Source organism: Macaca thibetana, chromosome 1 (assembly GCF_024542745.1).
Source record: "Macaca thibetana thibetana isolate TM-01 chromosome 1, ASM2454274v1, whole genome shotgun sequence".
NCBI lineage: Eukaryota > Metazoa > Chordata > Mammalia > Primates > Cercopithecidae > Macaca > Macaca thibetana.
The window spans coordinates 146,186,391-146,206,927 of record NC_065578.1 but is presented as its reverse complement, the minus strand read 5'-3'; the positions used below and the strand labels follow the sequence as shown (position 1 = coordinate 146,206,927).

At 38.9% G+C, this 20,537-nt stretch overlaps 1 protein-coding gene across 6 annotated transcripts in view; it reads right to left on the bottom strand.

The window, feature by feature from the left end:
• Positions 1-20,537, bottom strand: part of ESRRG (estrogen related receptor gamma) — a 643,046-nt gene that overhangs the window by 445,413 nt on the left and 177,096 nt on the right. The window contains exon 1 of one of the 6 annotated variants that reach the window (XM_050780477.1): positions 1,444-11,975. The exons of the other annotated variants lie outside the window; for them this stretch is intronic. The gene's annotated coding sequence lies outside the window, so the exon portion shown is untranslated. Of the gene's footprint in view, positions 1-1,443; positions 11,976-20,537 lie in introns of those variants that run through there. 6 annotated transcript variants of the gene reach the window in all.

The following is a 20,537-nucleotide window of genomic DNA, read 5'->3' as shown; positions in this document are numbered from 1 at the left end:
TTTTTTCAGGATTTCAATAAAGGCAATCAGGCAGGATATCTTGGGCAGGCAAGCAAGCTACTGGATGATGGGGAGATATAGGGCAAAGACAACTTCAGCTCCCCACAGCCAGGAAATGTGATCTATTAAGAGATAAAATGTCATGATATAATCTATGTGATGCATCTTTTGAAAAGAAAAGTGCCTTAAAGATTATGAAATAGTTTTGAGAGTAGAAAATAATCCATCAATTTAGATACAGCTTTTTCAGTGATGGGTACAATGTAAGACTCCCTCCAGTTAAACTGAGGTCAAACATAGAATTCCAGATTTAGATCTCCCGATATTTGCCACTCTATATTTAGTCTTCACAAATTCAATAATATTGGCTACTTTCTGATGCAAACTCTGACGGAGGAAGCTTTTCTGTGAGGACAAAATATTTTTAAAATAAGAGATTTCTTCATTAAGTTGGCCCAGATCCTTGAGTCTAGCACTTTGCCAATCATTTTCCTTCCACTTTAACCCTGGAAACATGAAAAGTTAGAAAGGAAAGGGAAGGGAAATAAATAAGAGAAGAAGACATAAATGAAAGACTAAGAGAAAAGAAAAATCATGGAAAGAAACAGGAAAGTTAATAAAGAAGGAGCACATGATCTTCATTCACTCAAAGTCAGAATACCATTAATGTACCCAAAATCAAACGCAGTGCAAGTTCTTGGTTTATCATCCCTTTCCCTGGAGCATGCAAGAAGGCTATGTTGATGAAGATCTTGGCGATAATGCACTCCAAAGCCCTCATTTTACCAGTAAGGAAAGGGAAGTCCTGTAAGGCAAAGTGACTTACAAAGTCATGACTAGAAGCCAGAATCACTATAGACCAGTCTAAGGTTCTACCAGCCATATCTGCCTGAAAGTGGTAATGGCTTTTCCAAGTCTTAGACAACTGCTAATCACACCAAGAGTGAGGTAAAATGGAGATGCTCTTCTCTCTCTGGGGGAATAACAGAGAATAGCTCACAGTATTAGGACCTACAGGAACAGCTGGGCAAGGCTGCAGCTGACCCAGCTTCCAGGATAATTTGACGGTTGGAGAATAACACACTGCAAATTTAGAGGGACAAGCTCTAAGCCCAGTTTTCTCATAATTCCAACAAACTGTTTCCAGTGGTTATTATGACATAACATTTCTGTTGATTAATTAAAAGCTCCTCATTAGATCAGTCAGCTTATAATTAATAGCTCCCCCTATCTTTAATAAAGTAAATAGAATGTTGTGAAATAAATGAGAGATACCAAGAATTAGCTAAAGCCTAAACCCAAATGAAAGCACCCTCTGCTCTCAACCAAAGAGGCAAATAAACAAAAGGGGAGGGAAAAGTGGGTTTGGTTAAACAAAGATGAGAAGAGAGAGTGTTGAGGAGGGGAATGTGGGGAGGAAGGAGGCACTTGCTCAATCAGTACCTATTTTCAGAATTTCCTTCAAGCTGCTTGAACTGAGAGCCATCAATTATTTAAAAGATGTAACATGATGCTTCCTTTGTTGAGGCAAATCTGCAAGCAAACCCCGAGAGAAAATAAAAAATGAATTAGGCAGAATTTATTAGTGTGCTTGAAGAAAACAAAGATTTAGCTATTGGAACTGACTCTTTTAGAAATGGTTTGATTTTGTCTCCTAAAATCCAGAAGCCTTTCTTCCCCCCTCTATACCTATTTATTTATTATTTTCTACAGTAGATCACACAAAAAGGGGAACGAATCATTTCCCAAACTTCTCCTTTCTTTTCAGATTCAGCTTGATGTACTGTCTTCATTTAAATTACAAATACGCTAATCTGAAACACTGTTTACCAAGTAGCATTTTAAATGAAAGATACAAGAAATTGCATCACTCACATTTAAAAAATGACTTTAGACTCTGCACCTCATAAAAAACAGCCGACAGTGTTCTCTGCCTTGGCTGCTGTATTTCAGTCCGTGAATGAAATTCAATTAGTGGGCTTTGTACTTAGGACATTATGATTCTGATGGTTGGTCTGATCAAAACTGGTGTGCCAAGTCTCAGTTCTGTTTTTTTTGGCAGACCACAGTTAAGGAAAAATTCAATAGAGATGGTTGGCAGGAGAAAAGTTAGTTTCAGAGGAGCTTACTTTTCACCATCATAAGGAAATATGTGAGGAGGAGAGCTGCTCCCTGGAACAGCTTATTATTTACTAAGTGAATGAATTAACTTTTTGAGAAACCTCAGTACCTGAGTCTGTCATTACCAGTTTTAGTACTTTCCAAAAACAGCAATTGATGTAAAATAAACCAGTACTAACTAGAACCAAGAAATCACAGATCTAATTCATCTTTAGGCTTTGATCAGCCTCAGCTTGTGTTCCAAATGAATCCTAGAGAGACCACAGTCTTCACGATGCTATCAGAACCCTCCCAAGTAGAACAAAGCAACAGGCACCTTATAGGAAACTCCAAGCCTTTACAGTGAAGACTCAGAGTAATCATTGGTTTGGGAGGTGCTGTATCTTTAACACTTCTGAAAACAAACCCACACACAACAAAAGCAACTGGGCTGCATCATAGGCCCTTGCATGTCTTGACCAGCTATCTGGACCACTACATCATGATTCAGGTACCCACACCCACATCTGCATGGATCAAACAGAATGGTAAGAGCAAATCAAACTGATCATTACATGGCCTGATTCTTTGGCCAGCAAAAGCTGAGAAGTAATAGTGAAAATGTCCAAAGGATATACAGCCATTGGTCTACTAACAATGTCGATTAATTAGCCAATTAAGATCTGAGCATCCATTTAAATTTTAACGGTGTTTTTTTAAAACACAGACCACCCCCCCATATCTTTCCTTCCTTCCTTTCTTCCTTCCTTCCTTTCTTTATTTTTCTCTCTTTCATTCTGTTTTTCTTTCTTTCTTTTTTTTTTTTAGAGGGAGTCTCCCTCTGTCACCATGGCTGGAGTGCAATGGTATGATCTCAGATCACTGGGATCAAGTGATTCTCCTGCCTCAGCCTCCCGAGTAACTGAGATTATAGGTACCCACCACCACACCCAGCTAATTTTTGTATTTTTAGTAGAGACAGGGTTTCACCATGTTGGCCAGGCTGATCTCAAACTCCTGACCTCAAGTGATCTGCCCGCCTCAGCTTCCCTAAGTGGCATTAGAGGTGTGAGCCACCGCACCTGGCCTGATTTCTCTGCTTCTCTCACAGGGAATGACACCAACATCCAACTTCTTTTATAATCAGAAACAGAGAAATTATCCTTAGCATCTATGTTTTTAATCGCTGTCATCCATTTCATCTCCAAGTCTTTCCCTCTTCTTGGAAAATGATTACAGGAACAATCACATGAAATTCCAAGAAAAAAAATGTAAATATACCTCTCCCAGAAGTGGCTTCTGTCTTCTCGGCACACTCACTGGAAAGTGGTTCTAGGTGCTTTACATTTTGCCTGAGCATGACCCAGGATTCAGGCCAGATGGGTAGCCTTGACTCACTGTGCCCTTGGTGCTATTTTTCCCTGACTCAAAATTGTATGCCCACATCTGTTGTTGATACGAATATATCATATTGATGGTTTTTCAGATGATAAAGAGGTTCATTCCAAAGTGAATCTTTCCTTGTGTCAAATACCAAAGGCAAAATGCATGCTCACTTCCTTCCCATAAATGGACTTCCTCAGATGTATTTTTTTCAGAGTTAGTTAGTAAAATGACAAGCTAGAATGGCTTATTCCTAGCTTTCTAGAGCTGGGGCTGTGCATATTTACACCAAGGAAATTGGCAAACAATACAAATCAGGTGAAGCGGTTTTATTCCCCCTGGAAAAGCCAGTTTATCAGCACATCACTGAAAAGGGTTTTACTTTCATTGTTTCCTCCTTAGCAAATAAAAAGATCCATAGTGTCCTGTGTCAACACCCATCTTTTTCTCCTCTTTTCCTTTTGCCATGGAAACTAACCAACAGTTCCCCTTGCTCCTTGACACACAGCTAACCATATTCCAGCCACTCTTATGCTTATATAAGGTCATGAGATGAGTTTTCCTCCATGGAAAGAGAATAGAAGTGACAGGAGCCTCCCCATACTTGGTCCATAAACCACCCCGCTACACACACACAATATCCCATATGGTCTCCTTTTATGCAGATGATAGATATAGGAAACTGTGGATGCTGTGTATTGAGGTCAGAGAGCCACAAGATAGAAGGAGTTTGGCCTTGAAATCATCACTTGAAAGAGACTCATCCCAATCAAGAACACCCATTAGAAACTTTATGTGAAGGAAAAATTAGCTTTTATTTTATTTGAACCATCATATATTTGGGAGTGAGTTTGATACTCCAACCACCACTGCTGAAACTAAATACTCTCTTTCCCCTCTTCTTTCAACAATTCCTCCCACCAGCTACTATGATAAATCTGGAGATGAGGAATGGTCAAGATTAGGGAGAAAGAAATAGGGGACGTGGCCAGGCATAGCGGCTCACGCCTGGAATCTCAGCACCCTGCGAGGCAGAGGCAGGCGGATCACTGGTAGTGCGCGCCTGTAATCCCAGCCACTCAGGAGGCTTAGGCAGGAGAATCTCTTGTACCTGGGAGGCAGAGATTGCAGTGAGCCAAGATGGCGCCACTGCACTCCAGCCTGGGCCAAAAAAAAAAAAAGAAATAGGAGACCTAATATTGTTTTCTCACCAAGAGTTTTTATTTCATTTTAGAGTTTTTGATTCTGTGTACTAGGGCAATTCATTTTGAAAGTCATCAGCTAGAACTGTGTTATTTCCACATACTTGCAGTACAGGGTGCAACTTATTCTTTTCCCTACGGTGATGTCACCTAAATGAAATGTTCCAATTTAGAATCATTTCCACGTTAGAAATATGTGAAGAATCCAACCCATATGCCCTACGACTTGTCAAGGAAATTAACTATAAAGACTGTATCGATATTATACAATTAAAATGAGAGCTCTTAACATATTTAATTTCCCCCTGACCTGACTTTCTTTAGTCATTACGAACAAAAAGTATGAATTCATTATTTGCAAATAGACCAGATTGTTTAATGTATTCTAAAAGGAGCTAAGACACCCCCTTGTGTGTGTGTGCACACACACGCACACACAACACACACATTCAAGCACACATGTTTCTCATTCTATCAAGGGCAAAAATAATAACGAAGGTAAAGATAAGGAACATTCTAAGTTGTTAACAATGTAGACTTAGTATAGTGGAACTACAAACATGTTTTTAGTCCATATGTTGTATCTTTCTATAACACTCATAGTGAAAAAAGGAAGGAAAAGGAGGAGGAAGGGTGGCAGGGTGGGAGGGAGGAAAGTAAGGAAACAAAAAAACTGTGTTAACCTTTCCAGATTATCTACTATACATAGTATCATGTACCCCTTCTCCCCCCATAAACTGGTATAAGGAATCTATTTGGGGGTATTTGGGATTGTTGTGTTCTCAAAAATTTAACAATCATAGCTCTGAGGCTTAATCACTTGTATGTGTTACAAAACCAGATGGTTCAAGTGGGTGTTTGTTTACAAGCTCTTTGCATAAGGTTTTTAGCTGTTTTTTAGACCAAAGCTGAATATTTCCACTAAGAAATAAGGCACTGAGGAATTAATGAAAAACCACTGGATTTCATAAGTCCCTGGGTTTCCTGCCTTCACTCTGACACCATTTGGTGTACTTTTTCAAGGATCTATTTAGGGCCCCCAAAACAAGAACATAAGCTTAGAGCACTCTGAGTTCTAGTTTATGGTACTCCAGCATACTTTGGGAGAAGGAGGCCTCTCCCCTGGGCTCAGCATTGATCTGGATGCTGTCAGTGAATCAGCTAGGAAAGAAGAGAGCACTCTGCCTTTCCAACACCTTCACCATGCTGAAGCTCTAGAATTTACTATGTTTCCTGTTTTAACTGGCTTCTCCCACTGAGTTTTCTTGACCAGCCACATCCGTCTCCAGCTCCCTCCTTCTGGATTTAGACGAAAGGAGAGAGAAACCTTTCCTGGTGATTCCCTCATTCTTTGTTTCCTGTACATTAACCACCTGGCCACTATCTGCAAACCTGCAAAGGCACAGGTTTATTTACCGCAAAATAAGTGAAATAATGTTGAAGGTTTCTTGAGGGAGAATAAAAGGTTTCATCAAGGCACAAACTTTTATAGCTTTGAAAAGATGAGCATGTGTTTCTGATTTTCTGGATGAGAACATTATCCCTCTCCAGGCACACTGTCCACTTTGTACTTCACCTTCTTTCAACAAAAAGAAAGGCAGTTAAGGCTTGCTTCTCTTCATTTTTAACAAGATTAATAATGTCCATCACAGTTAGCACCCATGATATTAATATCTGAGATCATAAGTGTTACCTAAACTGGTCTCTTTCCTGTCACCACCTAATCAGTTCCAAAAAAATTACAATGTTTGAGGTGAAAAAGTCAAGGAAAGTACATGAACATATTGACATTTCTGTGAGCTTGTCTCTGTCATCTTCTACAACAAATGAGCAAGAAATTATAAACGAACCAAAAATGTGTTTCATTATAATTTGATTCTTCTCTTTTACTAGTTTAGGGAGGGGGAAAGAACTGAGTTTTTCCAAGCTTCTTTTTTTGTTTTTCTGAGACAGTCTTGATCTATTACCCAGGCTGGAGTGCAGTGGTGCTGTGTCAGCTCACTGCAACCTCCACATCCCGGGCTCAGGCCATTCTCCAGCCTCAGCCTCCCAAGTAGCTGGGATTATAGGCACATGCCACCACACCCAGCTAATTTTTATATTTTTAATAGAGAAGGGGTTTCGCCATGTTGGCCAGGCTGGTCTCGAACTCCTGACCTCATGTGATCAATCTGCCTAGGACTCCCAAAGTGCTGGGATTACAGGCATGAGCCACCACACCCAGCCCTCACTTCTTTTGAGTTACTTCAGCAAAATGAGGTATTATTTGACTATGTCTTCGGGATAAGGAATGTGCTTCATTTACTATTAATTGTCTAGAGAGCAACGTGGTTTCTGGCCCGTAATTGGTGTTCCATAATCATATGTTGAATGAATTACTAGATATGACTATCTTCCAATTCTAATGAACTCAAAACTTAATTTAATATATGTCATTAGACTTTACAATGTAAAGTTAGGAACACCTAGGTAAATTAGCAAATTCACGATTTACGTGACTGTTTTGCCCCCTATTCTGAAGGTAACTTTTAAGAAAGAGCTTTTTCCTTGTTTATAGCTTTTAATAAAGGAGAGTGTATCTGGTGAAATTCAAAAGACTTGAAATACTGTCTTGATTTTCAACAAAAGAAATCAAGCTTAGAAAATACTTGTCTATGAAAACAGCATCCACCATATAACAGTAAACTCTCAATTAAAACTTGTTAAATGAATTAATAACAACCAGCTTCATATCAGAGTAAAGACCTAGGTTGAGTGCAAAAGGTTAAACAGAAACTCAATTCCTGATTTGCTGACTATCCTACATTTTATTTATTTGTCTATTATTATAAGCAATGATTATCTATTTGTGACATAGACCATTTTATACAATTATTGAAAATGTTCAAAAACTCTTCCAGAAATTCATATCCTTAGTTGTATCCCTGTTCTGAAAGCATATTTATCTTATTTTTTTAAAAGTATATGGAGTATCCATCTATTGAGAGGTGTCTTATAATATAGGATTTTCATGAGAGATCGACCGTGAAATTTAGTTTACAATTAGTGGTCGCATGAAATAAGCATGTTTAAAACCGAGATGTGGTATCTTCTAATCACAATCCTCTAACAAACACTGGGAAATCTATGATGGTCTCAGCACACAGAGAACTCCTTCTCTGCAGATCAAAAGAGAGTGGAAAATACCAGCAGTAGCTATGAAATATCACTTGTATTCACTATTTATGTTTTATATCCTGTCAACAGCAACATGTTCATTTAGCATCAGACACAAGTTATTCAGGGACTTAGATGATGCAGCAAGTGTCAATACTGATGTTACTATTTATAGCCCAATAAACTATACTTTGGACAATATTAGTAGTGTTAAGCTTAGGTAGCACTCCTCGTATTAATGCCTTAATACAGATATATTGCTGTAAGCATAGTTTACAGCATGGAACATAAACACAAATCCAGTGATACTAATAAATCACTTTCTGGACTGCTTAAAAACGTACTGCCAAAATGGGCTTTATGCATTACACAATGGAGCAGAAGGCAGTGATATATATTTAAATTTTCCATTTTTAAGCTGTCACTCAAAAACTTTCATACTTTTTTTAGCTTATTGATCTTACGGGCTTGTGATAAGACTTCAACTGCTTGGTTGGGCTGTTTTTAGCTTCTGCTTCTTATTAAAAGAGCTAAATCAGGAATCACAAAATGCTACTAATTTAGCACTTTCCAATAGAAATGAAAACTAAAAACAGCACCAAAATAGTGTAACCCTCATGTTTTATTGCCCTAGAATCCCAGATTTAACTACTATATAGCATAATAATGGGTATAATGGAACTATCACTATATATATGTGTGTGTATATATACAGCAAAAATAAAAGCTTGCATTAAATATACTAAAATAATTGTTACAGAATTTTGACTCTTGCTATGTGTTTTGCACAAGAAAACACACACACACAGAATATACACATACTATATACACATATGTTTGCATATATATATACTATATATACACATAAAGGTTCTGCACTTGTATTTCCTACTCTTTCTTTAATTGACAAACACACATCCTTAATTCCTTAATGTTTTGGCCACTTCTTACCTTGAATATACACCCTGCATCCAAACAATCTGAATATCATCAGTAGAACAGCTAGAGTGATTGGCTACACCCGATCAACCAACTTGTGTAAACGCTCTCCGCCCCACACCTTGCCAACACCCCCACTGGTCTTTGAGTGGCAAATTATATACCACAACCAGAAAACTGTCAAATGCTGATTTGGGGCTCAGAACACTGTCCTCTCAAACCTGAGACTGCTCTCACATTAGACTTTCTACAAGCTTTTCAGGAAAGAGTGATTTGTTTTCTCCTCTTGGTGCTGGCCCCACAGTTCAAGGCTTAGAGTAGAAGAGATAGTGGCCCTCATAGCTAATTGCCCATAGTTTGCAAAGGGCAGCATGGAAACGGGAAGCCACAGCCTCACAAGGACAGGATCCCTGATAAATATGCCTGTGATGAATGAGTTGTGTGGTCATGGTCAGGGATCTTATTGCATTCCTGAATCTTACCCACTCAGATATGACAGAGTACTAGGTTTGTTCTTATTCCCCCATGGCATCCTCCTGTGGCGTCCTAACCAGCAAAGATGGTAGTAGCAACTATGAAACAGACACAAAATTTATTCTCAGCAAAAATAGCTGCTGGAATTTTTGTCACTATCATTATATCCACCTTCTGAGAGGATCCTGAGAGGCATGCAAGATAGCAAAATTGGTTGGAAATACATGCATAACAAATAAAAAGGGTTTTTTTTTTTTTCTCAGTGTGTCTAAAATCATCAGTCTTCCAGAAACAGCTCCTATTGTCAATAAAATTTTAAACTTCCTGCAACATTTCCAACTGAGCCCCCAGATCTTTCCTGGCACTGCTTTGCTGCCAGCTACTAGCACATGGACACCACCAAGAGTCATCAATTTTCTACAGAGCTCGCTGTTTCATTTTTGAACCCCTTACTTCCACTAATTCAACTGCTTCTTTGAACATTGCCTCACAATCACTTACACTGGGCCACTTCAGAATGTCTACAATCTGCATATGTATATGTAGTGGGAGTGTGCACACCCAACCACAGAGGCACAATGCCATTTCTCCCCCACATAAATATGGTGATGAATTGGCTGCTTCGAGCTTTTCTGACAGCCAGTCGAAATGGTGGCTACAATGACCAGGGGATGTCCTAGTTCCTCCATGCAGAAAGGTATTCAGCACACGTAATAATTATCCATCCATCTCGTTCACACTAAAGGCATGGCAATGCAATTTTAGCCTTATAATCAAGACCATATGACAAAAACCAAGGCCGTTAGGGACCAATTTCGAGTATTCTCTGCAAGACAATGATTTTCCAACTGCACTTACATATGCTGAATAGTTACCTCTGCATGACCGCACCTGCTCTCATTTATGTAACTCCTCTGTTTTCCAAAGCCTTTCTTAGTAAGGCAATAGAGCAAAGTTTTAAAGGCTCGCAGGCTTTTTTCCTCATCATTATTTCTTTTCATTTTCCAAAGCATACTATGAAAATGCTGAGGGTAAAATCTCTGCTCATGCCGTTGACCATATTTCAAAGATTTGTTGTCTTCTTTTCTGTTCACTATCCCCTGATACCTTCATCCTCACTCTTGGCCCTGCTCGCTTTCCTTTGAACTGAAGCATGGTCTTCAGTTCAGGCCCATAATTACTTCACATGTACTTTTGACCTCACCACTTCAGGTTCAGTGACATAACAGTGTTATCTCTGAAAGGACGTGATGTCATCATAAATCACAGAGCTGCAAAGGTTCTACTTACAAAGTGGGAAGAACGCTAAAATTATTTTGAAATTATATAAAATATAGCTCAAGTATTCATTTGTGTCATATTTTAAAGTGCTTAAAGAAATGATATAACAGACATAATTATAAATATTAAAACAATCATATGGTTCATCATTAATGATATATCAATTTGAGGGGCAATGGAAAAAAATTGTAAGACTATTAAGAAGGAAAACATTAAAAAGCCTATGCAAAATGGAAAATGGCCGAGACAGTTTATATTACCATCATTACTTTAGATTTTCTATAGATTCCATGCTCCTTCCTACTTTTCAATTGTTGAAGAGAAGATAAATATGCCTAAAACATCAATTAATTGTCATCTTGGTTCTTTAGCTTATGAGCCAAGTTACATCATATCTCATCTCTGAACATATTTTTTAGATTATGAGATAATGGACTTGTTAATATGTGTGCAATCAGTATCTTTTTAATTGTACTACTCCATGGATAAAAAAATGCTATAAGTAATAACTCAATGTATTTAAAAAAATAAAAACTTCAATATAGCCCCTCTCCACTGAAGAAGTCTTCACACCTCTTGGATGACCATTTTCAGGAAAGCTCTGTAAAGTTACTCAAGAATTCCCCATCCCTGCATTGGGGCCATCAAAACCAAGTTCAGTTTGCTTCATTCTATACCCTGGAAATTCCATCATTATTCCTACTTCTTGCTGCTTAATTTAACATGATGAATCTTGGCCTCTTCTAGGGATACAAGAGCACAGTGCACTATGCAATTTTCAATATAATGCACTAAATGCTCCTAATTACTTGATTTAGGCATATGTAAAGAAGAAGACCTTATATAAAATGAGTCAAAGATCATGCCTTGAGCATTCCATCAGTTGAACAATATTCTGATTACCTAATCAGGTTCTAAATGTATGTATAATGTATGCCTCAGAATATCAAGGCTATCACATATAATGCAGTATGGTTCACGTTAATATATATGCTATGTTTCTTCAATTAAGACACTTGCCAGCTGACAGGCAGAGGAGTAAGTTGTGACATCTCAGTAGTGATCCTGCCTGAGCATGTGTGAACTTAGCTGTTCATCTGATTGTCACTTCATTGGTACTATTTGCATTGGCAACAGCATATGGAGTTGGGTTTCTGTTCCCTTTATTTTTAGTTGACATGTAATAATTGCACATATTTATACAATATAGAGTGATATTTCAATACATGTATACAATGTGTAATGATAAAATCATGGTAATTAGAATATCCATCATCATAACTATTTATCAGTTCTTTGCATTGGGAACATCCAAAATTTCTCTTCTAGATTTTTTGAACATATACATTAAATTATTGTTAATATTTAACCTACTGTGCTATAGAACACTAGAACTTATTCTGTCTATCTATCTGTAACTTTGTATCTGTTGACCAACCTCTCCCATCCTTCCCTCACACCTACCCCTCCCAGTCTCTAATAACCATAATTATACTCTCTTTTTCCATGAACTCAATACTTTTAATCTCCCACATGTAAGAACATCCAGGGTATTTCTTTTCTTTGCCTGACTTATTTCACTTGATGTAATGTCCTTCAGGCTGATCCACATTGCTGTGAATGACAAAAATCTCATTCTTTTTTATGGCTGCATGGTATTTCATTGTGTCGATACACTACACATTCCTTATTCATTAATTCATTGATGGTCATTTAGGATGATTCCATACCTTGGCAATTGTGAATGGTGTTGCAATAAACATAAGAGTTTAGATATTTCTTTGATATGCTGATTTCCTTTCTATTGGATAAATACACAGTAGTGGGACTGCTGGATCACACAGTAGTTCTATTTTTAGGTTTTTTAAAAGAACCCTCCATGCTATTCACCATAGTGGCCGTGGTAATTTATATTCCCACCAACAGTACATAAGTCTTCCCTTTTCTCTGCATCCTCACTAGCATTTGTTCTTTTTTGTCTTTTTGATAACAGCCATTCTAAATGAAGGAAAATAATATTTCCTTATGGTTTTGATTTTTGCAATTCCCTGATGACTAGTGATGTTGAGCATTTTTTCAAATACTTATTGGCTATTTGTACATCTTCTTTTAAGAAATCTCTATTGAGATCCTTTGCCCATTTCTAATTGAATTATTTGGTTTTTTTGTTTGTTTGTTTTTGCTGTTGTTTGTGTTTCTTGTGTATTTCGGATATTAGTCTCTTGTCACAGCTAGTCTGTGTCAGTTTGCAAATATTTTCTCCCATTTATAGGTTGTCTTTTGACTTTGTAAATTGTTTCCTTTGCTGTGAGGAAGTTTTTTCAGTTTAATATAGTTCCATTTATCTACTTGTAGTTGCTCTGTGCTTTTACAGTCTTACAATCAAAATCTTTTCCTAGACCAATGTCCTGAAGAGTTTCCCATATGTTTTTTTCTAGTAGTTTTATAGTTTCAAGTCTTCCAGTTAAGTCTTTAATCCATTTTGAGTTTATTATTGTATGTGATGAGGAATAGGGATGTAGTTTCAATCTTCTGTGTATAGATATCCACTTTCTCCAACACCATTTATTTTAGAGGGTGTTCTTTCCTCAGTGAATGTTCTTGGCACCTTTGTGGGAAATCAATTGCCTATAAATATGTGGATTTCTTTCTGGGTTATCCATTCTGTTCCACTGGTCTATGTGTCAGTTTGTATATCAGCACCATGCTGTTTTGATCACTATTGCTTTGTAGTATATTTTGAAGTCAGGTAGTGTGATGCCTCCAGCTTTGTTCCTTTTAGTATTGCTCTGGCTATTTGAAGGATTTTGTGGCTCCATATTATGAAATTTGTTTTAACTTAAATTTGAATCTCTTAGAATGCCTTCAAAAAAGATTGACCTGTGGTGATGCACTAGGAATAATGTCGTTGTGTACGAAGGAGCTATCCTGTCACACGCCTGGCAGTGCAGTTAGAGAGAATACAAATAGCCAAGTCTTTCAGAAAAAAATAATAAAATTTTGAAAGTTAATAGAGGTTGGCATGAACAATTCCTATGTCACTTGTGTGCCAATATTTATCTATCAAAAGCTTTCAATCAAGGAATAAACAAAACCAAAAAGTTAACCAAATGGGAAAAACCACAAAATAAAACAGAAATGAGATAAAATCTCAGTATTCTGCAATTCTTGAAATTATACTTTCAATCTTAAAGGTATTAAAGGCAGGTTATGAAAAGCATCATACCACTGTGATATTAAAAATATTGACTGGTGGATAAAAGTGATTCCAAATAATTTAAATGTGAAAAGGACTTGGTTAGATTCTTATACTTCTTTGCTGAACATTAGGAATATCACTTTCTTTTTGCTTTCCTCCTCACTGGTTGCTTCTTTTATCTATACTCTGTTGATTGTTGCTCATCTCCCAGTCCTCTAAATGTTAAAGAAGCCAAGTCCTTGGATCTCTTCTTTTATCTTCCTACACTCTCCCTAGGTGGTCACAGTTAGTCTCCATAGTCTTGACCATATCCATACTTACAAATCCAAAATTTATAACTTTAGCCAAGATGTGCCTTGTGAACTCCAGACTCATTTATCTATCTTCCTACTCAGCACATTTATTTGAATGTAATATGCATATTTGTATAATATGCATCTCAAAATTAACATTTCCAAAAACGAATCCACATTACTCTCTTTAAGCAAATCTATCCTTCCCCAATATTTCACATCTTTTGGTTACACAGCCCCAAAACTTCAGAAACATCCTCAACTCTTTCTTTCTCTAACACCACCCATGCAATCCATTTGACTTTTCCTTCAAAATACATCCAGAGCTGACCTGTTCTCCCCTCTTCATCCTTACCACCTCAATCCACAGCACCAGCATCTCCCTTCTGGACTAGGGCAATGGCATCTCGACTGGTTCCTCTGTCTCCACCCTCGGCCTCTTCAGTCTATTCTCTATAGGCAAGCCACAGTGACACCTTTTGCTTTTTTAAAAGTCTAGGTATTAAGTTATTCATTAAATAACTAATTATAGCCTACAATAAGACACACAGATTTTAAGAGTAAAGTTTGATGAGTTTTGACTACTGTAAAACCATCTCCACCAAGTTACAGGACATTCCTATCACCCCAAAACGTTTCCCTTATGATCCTGTCCACTCAATCACCTCCCAGAGGAAACCAGTGTTCTGATTCCTATTATGAAAGCTTAGCTTTGCTTGTTTCAGAAGGTCACATGAATGGAAACATATAGTATGCACCACCATGTGTCCCTGGTTTCCTTTACTACAGCATAAGATTTATGAGATTCATCTGTTATTGAGAGTATTAATAGTTATATCATATTATTGAAGAGCAGTATTCCATTGTATAAATATCCCCTAATTTGTTCATTATTTGTTGATGGACATTTGAGTTTGTTTCACACGTTTTAGCTATTATGAATAAAGATGCCATAAACACTGCACAAAGCTTTTTTGTAGACCTATGCTTTTGTTGTTGTTGAGTAAATGCCTCAGAGTGGAATGCTGGGTCATAGGTAAGAATCTTCAGTTTCATATAAAACTGCTTGTTTTTCAAAGTGTTATGCTATTTTACACACTCACTAGCAATGGATAAAAGTTCAGATTACACTACATACTTGTAAGCATTTGTCAATGGGCTCTTGCTGATATTGTTGGTTTTAATTTGGGCCATTCCAATGGGTATACAATGGCATCTCACTGTGGTTTTAATCCATCTTTCCCTGATGATGAATGGTTGTGAACATATTTCCATATGCTTATTGACCATTTGTATATCTTCTTTTGTGAGGTGTTTGTTCAAGTCTTTTGCCCATTTTTAAAAAGTGATCTTTTAAAAATATGTTAGATCTTATCACTTCTCTGCTGAGAGCAATCCAATAGCATTTCAGATCACTCACTAAGAGCCAAAAATATTTACAACATTCACTAAAGCACAACACGATCTGCCGCTCCGGTAACATTATGATCTCATCTCCTAGTACTGCTCCATCTGCTTAGACTCTTCATTCTCCTGGTGTCCTTGAGCAACCAATCACCAGACCTCTCACAGTTCCTGTTCCCTCTGTGGGGACTTTCTTGTCCCAGAGATCCACCTGCCTGTTTTCTCACTTCCTTTAGTACCTTCTGGAATATTCTGCACAAAATAGCAAGCAGATCTCCAGCATTCCCTATTCTCTTTATCCAGTTTTATTTTTCCCGTAACATTTACCCATGAAGATGTGATTTTTACACTAATTTTTTAGTTCCTTTGTCCCTCTCTCCTTCCCTCTCTTTTGCACTTTTATCTTCCTTCCTTCCTCCTTTCCTTTCCTTCCTTCTGTCCTTCCGTCCTTTCTTCCCTCCTTTCCCCCTCACTATTATGTATGGTTTATCTCGTTCTACCAAAATATAAGCTCTATGAGGACAAGGAATTTTGCGCATTCATTCAACTTTTGCTCACTACTGATTCTCAGATCCTAGAACAAGTTTTTAACCCTCCAGAAGTGTTGAGAGGACTATAGTTTGAACTATTTACCAACTTAAACTCGTAAAATTTTAGTCTTTAACCATATTTTAAAAGCTGTAGATATATCAATTTAAAAGAAAAAAAAACACACACACCTAAAACTGTGCTCCCAAATCCTGGACTAAATGAATTTGATTTTTAAGAAATGAGGCCAGGAATTTTCACTCGTGCCTGAAATCCCAGCACTTTGGGAAGCCAAGTCACAAGGATCACTTGAGCCCAGGAATTTGAGACCATCCTGGGTAACATGGCAAGAGCCTATCTTAAAAAAAAAAAAAAATAGCTGGATGCAGTGGCACACACCTGTAGTCTCAGCTGCCTGGAGAGCCGAGGCAGCAGGATCCCTGAAGCCCAGGAGTTCAAGGTAGGACACACTCCAGCCTGGGTAACAAACCAAGACCCTGTCTCTAAAATAAATAAATAAATAAATAAATAAATAAATATTTTTAAAAGATTTTTTAAAAATTGAGACGGAGTGAGCACATGGATCTAATAGACTTCATAGAACAAAGTGAAAAATTACATATTTTATATATTTATATGTGTATCTACAGGTATACATACATCTGTACATATACGTGTATAGAGAATTTGTTAATAAAATAGACAAATTAACCTGTATTAAGTGCTTACTGAGAACCTGTTAATCTTCACAAGAATCCCAGGAGGAACTACTCCCACTTTACAGATAAGAACACTGAGGATTAGGATGTTTAAGTAACTTGTTAAATTCATACAGCTGGTCGGTTCCAGAGTCAGGATTTAAACTGTATTACATTGTAGCAGTTTGATTAGATATTATATGTGTGTGTATGTACATTTAATTTGAGTTACAAATAGAACATTGAAGAATAAGGTCTGTAATGTAAAGAAAACAGTCTAGTCCCTTGCAATGCTTTTGTAAGATTATCATTATATACATGAACATATTTTATGGTGTCTGAATTTTCCTTTTGTAATCGTTAGAGACCATAGATATCTCATATATGTAGGTATGAAACATAATAACAGAATAAACTCTCATGGATCTACCAACCAGCTTAAATAATGAGCATTGCCAAACTATTAAAGCTACCTGTGACCCCTTCCTCAATTCCATTCAGCTACATTCCTCACCAGAAGTAACCACCACCTCGAATTGTGTGCACATCATTCCTTTGTTTTAATTAGAAATTTGATTACATGAACGAATCTCTAAATGATGTATTGTTTAGGTTATTTCTATGGGACTTTTCAAGATTGTATCATACTATATATAGTCCTCTCTGGTTGTTTTTTGTTTTCTCATCCAATACCATGCTTTTATGACTCCTCCATGTGTTTGTTTGTTTGAGGAGACAGAGTCTCACTCTGTTGTCCACGCTGGAGCGCAGTGGTGTAATCATGGCTAGCTGCAGCCTTTAACTCTTGAGCCCAAGTGATCCTCCTGCCTCAACCTCCTGAGTATCCGGGACTATAGATGCATGCCACCATGCCTGCCTAATTTTAAAAATATATATTTTTTGTAGAGACAGGGTCTCGCTGTGTTACCCAGGTAGGTCTTGCACTCCTGGCTTTAAGCAGTCCTCCTGTGTCCCGAATTGGTGGGTTCTTGGTCTCACTGACTTTAAGAATGAAGCCACGGACCCTCGAGGTGAGTGGTACAGTTCTTAAAGATGGTGTGTCCAGAATTTGTTCCTTCAGACGTTCAGATGTGTCTGGAGCTTCTTCCTTCTGGTGGGTTCGTGGTCTCTCTGTCAGGAGTGAAGCTGCAGACCTTCCTGGTGAGTGTTACAGCTCTTAAAGGCAGCACGTCTGGAGTTGTTCATTTTTCCCCATAGGTTCGTGGTCTCACTGGCTTCAGGAGTGAAGCTGCAGACCTTCGCGGTGAGTGTTACAGCTCATAAAGGCAGCATGGACCCAAAAAGTGAGCAGCAGCAAGCGTTATTGCAAATAGCAAAAGAACAAACCTTCCATAGGGTGGAAGGCGACCCCATGGCGTTGTCACTGGTTGGCTTGGGCAGCCTGCTTTTATTCCCTTATCTGGCCCCACCCACATCCTGCTGATTGGTCCATTTTACAGAGAGTTGATTGGTCCATTTTGACAGAGTGCTGATTGGTGCTCTTACAATCCTTGAGCTGGACACAGAGTCACAGAGTGCTAGTCCTCCAAGTCCCTGCCAGGTTAGCTAGATACATATTCACAAACCTTGAGGTAGACACAGAGTACTGATTGGTGTATTTACAAACCCTGAGGTAGATACACAGTGCTGATTGGTGTATTTACAAACCCTGAGCTAGACACAGAGTGCTGATTGGTGCGTTTACAATCCTTGAGCTAGACACAGAGTCACAGAGTGCTAGCCCTCCAAGTCCCCACTAGGTTAGCTAGATACAGAGTGCTGATTGGTGCACATACCATCCTCCGGCTAGATATAAACGTTCTCCAAGTTCCCATCCAGTTCAGGGGCCCAGCTGGCTTCACTCAGTGGATCCTGCACTAGGGCTGCCGGCGGAGCTGCCCACCAGTCCCGAGCAGCGCCTGCACTCCTCAGCCCTTGGGCTGTCGACCGGACCGGGCGCCAGGGAGCAGAGGGCGGCGCCCATCAGGGAGGCTCAGGCCGCGCGGGAGCCCACCGCAGGGGAAGGAGCTCAGACATGGCGGCTGCAGGTCCCGAGCCCTGCCCCGCGGGGAGGCAGGTAAAGCCGGGAGAGAATTTGAAGGCAGCGCCGGTGGGCCAGCACTGCTGGGGGACCCGGCGCAACCTCTGCAGCTGCTGGCCCGGGCCTGCGGCGCTGGCTGGCGGATCCGTGTGCGGGGCCCGCAGAGCCCGCGCCTGCGCCCACGCCCGCCAGAACTCACACTGGCCCACGAGCGCAGCCCCGGTTCCTGCCCACGCCTCTCCCTGCAGACCTCCCCGCAAGCAGAGAGAGGCGGCTCCGGCCTCAGCCAGCCCAGAGAGTGGCTCCCACGATGCCATGGGGGGGCTGAAGGGCTCCTCAAGCGCAGCCAGAGTGGAGGCTGAGGCTGAGGAGGCGCTGAGAGTGAGGGCTGATAGCACATTGTCACCTCTCACTCCCACCTAGTCCTCCCAAAGTGCTGGAATTACAGGCATGAATCACCAGGCCTGGCCCAATTTCTTCATGTTAATGCGCATAGCTGTGGAGGTTCATTGATTTTAGTGCTCTACTGTATTCCTTGTAGGAACATACCAAATTTATTTGTTCATCCTTTTGCAAGCTTCTTTCATCAGACATCAAAACATATTACAAAGCTACTGTAAGACAATATGGTATTTATACAAGGAGGGAGAGACAAATTGATCAATGGGACCAAATAGAGAGCTTACGAAAAAGACCTCGCCAATGGTAACTTGGAATCTAACAAAGTAAATTGCAGATCTATGGGAACAAGATGAACTATTCCGTAAATTGTGCTGAGATAACTCATTAAACTTTAAAGAAACCCTACCTTATACCACACAAAACAAATTCCAGCTGGACTAAAGGTTGTGAAAAGCAAACCTCTACAACTTTAAGAAGACAATAAAACAGAATATCTTTATGACCTCTCAGTCAGCAAAAAGAAAATTTGCCAACACAAAAAATACCAACCATGAAAAAGTGATAAAGTCTATCTGGGTATGAAATTATTTTTATCAAAGGATACCATGAAGAAAATAAAAGAAACCACAACCTATTAGAAGATATTTAGAACATAAACTATCTATATCTTATTAAGGATTTCTTTTTTAAGTAAATTCCTACCTTCCCTGAAATAGTCACAACTTGAGAAATTTACCCTTATTGCTTGTCTATTTCTTCCTAGAGCTTGGAAGGGTAGGTGGTACTTGATACATTGTTGATTAACAGACTTTTATTTTAGGCTGTTTTCTACCGCAGCATATGTAAAATTTTACCTTGCTTTAAACAAAGGCTACTAACTATAGGTGGCATTGTTGTAACATATATCATGTTCTCAATTACCTGTATGACAGCAAAGGCTGATACTAGTAAAACTTCATTTAAGTTTTTTAATTCAATTGAAGGAGAAGGTCATTGACACTTCAGTAATTGCTATTGAAAACCATTTGACTAAAAGAGAAAAACACACACATATACACACACAAAATAAAGTGTGACATAATCTTTACTACAGATTATTCATTTTAAAGGAATTATCCACTATAATTCTTGTTACAGGATCATTATTGAAATTATTTTACCTAAGAAATTATTTGATACTTCTAACCCTATAGTCAAACATGACATAATTGTTACAACCATAAAGAAAGAAAAGGGGCCGGGCGCGGTGGCTCAAGCCTGTAATCCCAGCACTTTGGGAGGCCGAGACCGGCGGATCACGAGGTCAGGAGATCAAGACCATCCTGGCTAACACGGTGAAACCCCGTCTCTACTAAAAAATACAAAAAACTAGCCGGGCGAGGTGGCGGGCGCCTGTAGTCCCAGCTACACGGGAGGCTGAGGCAGGAGAATGGCGTG